General features: G+C 39.1%; 1 long non-coding RNA gene across 1 annotated transcript; it reads right to left on the reverse strand.

Moving 5' to 3' along the window:
• Positions 1-3,810: 3,810 nt before the first annotated feature.
• LOC121868059 lies at positions 3,811-5,127 on the reverse strand. The gene is made up of 3 exons (XR_006089295.1): positions 4,927-5,127; positions 4,389-4,596; positions 3,811-4,202 (listed from the first exon to the last, which is right to left on the reverse strand). It is a non-coding gene; the product is annotated as an uncharacterized LOC121868059 (long non-coding RNA).
• Positions 5,128-5,681: the final 554 nt, after the last annotated feature.

Genomic DNA, 5,681 nt, shown 5'->3' on the forward strand with positions numbered 1-5,681 from the left:
TAATTCCGGCACCAGACTCGGATGATCTCGGTTGCCAGCTACCGATAACACCAGATGGCATAGTAGAATCCCCTTCGACTGACGATGGGCCCGCACTTAAACCTGGATTGGAGAGGAACCAACGTGCTGACATTGAGGACTTGATTACTAACTTTGAGGATGTATTCTCAAACGTCCCGGGATGCACATCCACTGTACACCATGACATCCTCCTCACAACCACTCAGCGTGTGCAGGCCAAAGTTTATCCTGTCCCTATTCATCTCCAGAGTTATTTTGAAGAAGAGGTCGACCGTCTACTTGAGCAGGGAATCATCCAATTGTCGTCGTCCCCTCACTGCTCTCCGGTGGTTATGGTGCGTAAGCAGGATGGTACTTTTAGGATGGCCATTGACTACAGGGCATTAAATGCGGTAACTGTCTTTCATGCCGAGCCCGCCTGTTCTATGGAGGAAGACTTGCACAAGTTCTCAGGGGCGAAGTACTTCTCGGAGTTGGATCTATGTAAAGCTTACTACCAGGTACCCTTAACTGAACGCGCAAAACCACTAACTGCATTTCCTACTCGTAGAGGATTGATGGAATTCTGCCGGCTTCCTTTTGGGCTGGTGACTGCTTGTGCCACGTACATCAGGCTGATGCGCCTCGTCCTTGCCGGTTTGCCTAGAGTTTCTTTTTATTTTGACAACATTTTCATATATTCCTCAGATTGGCAAGAACATCTTGGCGACGTTAAAGCTGTCTTGGAGAGGTTAAGGGAACATACTTTGACGATAAAGCCATCTAAGTGCCGCTTTGGATTTGAGTCTATTCATTATCTTGGATTCGTGCTAGATGGTCGGCATCTTCGTCCCCAACCTGAGAAAATACAAGCCCTTTGTGAGGTGTGTCCTCCTACTACTAAGAAACTCCTCCGTAGTTTTCTTGGTATGATCTCTTTTTATAAAGCTTTCATTCCCCAGGCATCTGAGTATACCGGACCCTTATCTGACCTGCTAAGGAAAGGCCACCGGGAGCCTCTTGTCTGGAACGACGACCTGCTGGCCAGATTTAATCGTCTCAAGAATTCGCTATCCACGCAGCCCATCCTCAAACTGCCTGATCAACACTTAACCTTCGTTCTTAGGACGGACGCCTCCAGTCATGGCCTAGGAGCCGTCCTCCTCCAATATGTTCAGGCATGTCCTCACCCAGTGGCCTATGCCAGTAGGAAGTTACTAGATAGGGAGAGGAGGTACTCCACCATTGAACGTGAGTGTCTAGCCATTCTGTTTGGGGTTTTGAAATTTGATTATTACCTGAGAGGAAAAGAATTTATCCTTGAGGTAGACCACAAACCCTTGTTGTATTTAAATACATTCAAGGGGGCAAATGACAGATTGTTACGGTGGGCTCTAAGTCTGCAGGGGTATAGATTTCGTGTGGTCCACGTCGCCGGAAAGGACAACCTTGGGGCAGACCTTTTGAGCAGATCCACTGTGTAGCATTTGTTGTAAGATGATTATGCTTTGTGTACTAATCTTACGTTTTAATCTACCTTACAGTAGATTTTTGTTGGGGGAGCAGTGTAAGGGCGGAAACGATCCTCCGGCTGGTTACCGCTGCTAACTCGCTCGTTTGCTGGTGCAGACGACACTTGGGGTGGTTGGACGGAGGTGAGAACGGCAGCAACTATCTCCGCCACCGGCAGATTCAACCCAGCCGCCATACCGTCAGTATCTAGCTACCCTGCTGTCCGTCAAATTCTGGCTGTGATCTCATCATAGGTCCTGGACTCGTGGGCTGTGTTCCCAGACCTTCACCTATCAACTGCCAACTCTCTGGTCATCTACCACTACCGCATACCACGACCATCAGTTCATCACATTCCGTCGGTGCCCCGGTGTTCTCCTGCCTTTTCAAGACGTCGCTGAGTGTGGAGTCGAAGTGGACGTTTCGTTACCCTGAGTGTGCATCACCGTGTTCCAGAACCTTCCCCCAGGGCCACTGCCGTAGGAAAATATTTGTTCATGGTTTGATTCTATAATTGTTTGATTCTATTAATTGCTGACTCCCCTGTATTGTTCGATTCTATCAATTGTTGACTCCATTTAATTGTTTGAATCCATTAATTGCTGACTCCCATTATTTGTTTGATTCCTTTAAGTGTTTGCTTCCTTTAATTGTTTGACTCCCGTAATTATTTGATGTTTGTTGAGTGGTGTCAGAATTTTGTGTTATATTTTTATAGTAAAGAGATGCCAATCTCAAACGATTGTTTGTTATTCCTCGGAAAACCATGGTCCTTGACTTTCCTTTATTAAGATCCTGATTAGCCTGGTAAGGGATTTCTATCCCTAAGTCCCAGGCCTTTACATTCAGGAGGAAACTTAACACATCAAATAAAACCCCAGATTCAGCAAATAAATAACTACAGTATCATGGGCTAGGATATCAGATAATAGGGGTATTTGATACTAAACTATTGTACTACAAGATAAGGTATTTACAAAAAAATGCTGATAGGCAAAGAAGTAAAAAAAAATTGCACTGCTTTTCATCTTCAACCCCATTTTATAGACATTTTCCACGCATGTGTGGCTTAACTGTAATTACCTGATGACAAGGGTATACCAGTTTTCATGAGACATACAGGTACGCCTCGACTTACGACCTACTCGACTTATGACCATGCAACCGCCGCAGTCGTATAAAATATTTTTCAAATTACGTATTTTCGAGTCCAGACGTTAGTGATCGAACTATGTACTGACAAAATTTTCGTTTGTAATTCCCTTTAAAGTGGCTGGCAAGTGTAAAAGTGAGAGTTCTCGTGGTGCTGAGAAGAAAAAGACACCCATTTTAGATTTTCTAGGAATTATTTTCGCATTTTCGACCTGTCGTCGGCCCCTAACCCCGTCGTAAGTCGAGGACTGACTGTATTTTAAACATAAATTCAATTTGAAAGAGCTATTCTATAACCTTCAAATCAAATATCAGCATTCTCACTGTATTTAGAAAAAATACTGGCAACATTCCTTCCTATTCATTAACCCATAACAGACAAGTGCTGTCAAAAGACTGAAGCTCACCTTCTGGTGTACTTGCACTTTGTACAAGCAGGCTAAAAATTATACCGGGGTACTTGTCACTATGTCTGGAGAAAATAAACCACTTACAGGTATTTACCGATTTAAGATCATCCGTTTTACGATAATCCACGTTAACATTAATTAGGTTTTAACACTCTCTCACTATATACGTTAGGAAAAATCCACACTAAAAATAGTTATCATTAGGTTAACTCACTGACGCGGAATGTAAACACTGGGGAAGCGCATCTTTCCCTTCACTTATTAAATCCAAATTGGCCAATATGCTCTAATTACTTTCCCATATATCATGCAGCTCCACTTACCTGCGTCCCATCTCATGGCCACCATGCTAACTACTGTACAGTTCAGAGCTTTGTTTCAACATGATCGCATCTGGCCTCACTCGTGTAACGAAAGATATCATTAATAATCGTTGCATAACCTTGTGATTGCTGTGATACTTTGCCATTATTGGTGATTGGAAAACATTATTGTTAAAATTTTGCTGACCGAGGTGATCAGTGTAATGTAACTGTTTCTTTGAAAACATCATTGTTCCATCAACAAGAGTTCCCTAGCCTTGGAGGGGACATGTGATGATGACCAAGCTTGTTATTATTAATGTGGTCAGTGTTGTTAAATTTTTCCTGTATTTATTTAATTATTGAAGGATTATTATTTCTGGATTACATGTCTATATCGGACTGGCCAGGAATGTACCCCAGTGAAACCCATGTTAAAGGGCTCATAGTTTATGTTACGGTTTTCAGGAACACAACCCCCATCGTAAATTGGAAAATACCTATATATTAAGAAATGCTAAGTTATGTACTCTAAAAATTTGGAAAACAATTCCAATGCATTAATAACACTTAACTGAAAATCATTAGTTTATACCATGAAGCATAATAAAATATATACACAGTACTGTATATAGCTAACATTATTCAAAATATTTAGAAAGTGGTGTAGTCCATATCGCACAAGAGGTGCTTTTGTTAAATTTTTTCCGCTTAGGAAAGATTTGGGTGAGATCAGGTGTGGTGAGAAGAATAGTCGGAGGGAAGATCTCCTCAACCACAGGTCCGGAGTATACTTGGTTGATCATAGCAGCTGTGAGCTGAGATCCTGTAAAGGATTAAACAATAAATAACATGTTAGTATTTCCTTTTAATAATACTGTAAACAGAATTGGTACACTGTATATTGACAGTATCACAAGTTGTCACATCTATATTTTTACCAAATTAAATATTTTGATATGACAATACAGTACAGTATTGCATTAAGTTATTAATATCCTATTTACTCAACTCCACTTGTCTATTCTTTAGATGTTAATATTTTTCTTATATTTCTTGGAGTTTGGTGTAATGTCATAACTATCTTTGTTTTTCCCAGTAGAACTTGACTGAGACGGTCCAGTAGTTTTGGAAAATGTGGTATTAAGACCATTTTCCTTGTTATCACTTAAAGTGAATGTATGATTTAGTCCAGTTTCCTTGTTATCAGCTAGTGCAATCTGTAGGAAAATTACAGTGTGAGATATATAATCATAAGATGAATAAAAGCATTACAACATAATAATCAACAAAATACAATAGAGAATGCTGACAAACTAACCTGAGCACTGAAGCTACAGGTTCATGTGGAAAGTGGACATGAAGATGTTACTAAGGAGCTAAGAAATAATAAATTTGAGAAAAGGATTAGAGGAATACTGATGGAATACAGGCATAATAACACATTAAACAGAACTGAGCAAAAGATGATGTTATCTAAAGGAAGTTCTGCATTAATTACCAATTGTTAAATAATGCAGCAAAAGGAAAATAAGTACTTTAGTTTTTACCTTTTTAACTGCTGAGCTTGTCAATTTAGCTTGTAACTCAGCAATGCGCTGTGCTTCAAGCAATTTAAGGTATTCTAACTCCTTTTTCTCACGGGCGATGCGTTCTACCTCAGCAATTTTTCTACAAAAGAAAATTTTTCTGATATACTACAGTTTCTTCAATAACTAATAAAGCAGAATAAATTAATCATGACTTCACTGGTGCAATTAAAAACAAAAACATCAATGGAATTTTTTTTTTTAGATTTTTTTACGTGGGTTAATTAACCTACCTGTCATATTAAATATATACCGTATATATAGTGTACTATATGTATTTGTAGTACAAGCTTAAGTCTCTCATGGTTAAACATATATGGTATTATTGTTAATAATAAGAAGCATCCAATACAATATGTTGTTAAAGATTATCTAAATACAGTAGAAGTCCAAAAATCCGGACTGCTTGGGGATTGGGTCGGTCCAGATTTTCGGATTTTCCGGATTCTCAGGCAGTACTTTTAAAATTCAAATTTAAGGAGGAATAAAGAAGAGATGAACAGATACATTTTGATAGTTTATTCATTAGCAAATATAGCATGCTTCATTTATCAAAATGAGCAGTTTTAAAGAAAAAGCTGTGAATTCTAGAATTTTATTCTTTGCCTTTTTTATATCATAAATTGTAGACTTTACAATGTTGTATGTTTCCATTAGAACAGTATTGCTCACACCACGTTCTATTTTAATTATTTAAAGTTTGTCACCCAATTTCA

Source organism: Homarus americanus, unplaced genomic scaffold (assembly GCF_018991925.1).
Source record: "Homarus americanus isolate GMGI-L3 unplaced genomic scaffold, GMGI_Hamer_2.0 scaffold13353, whole genome shotgun sequence".
In the NCBI taxonomy this organism is placed as follows: Eukaryota; Metazoa; Arthropoda; class Malacostraca; order Decapoda; family Nephropidae; genus Homarus; species Homarus americanus.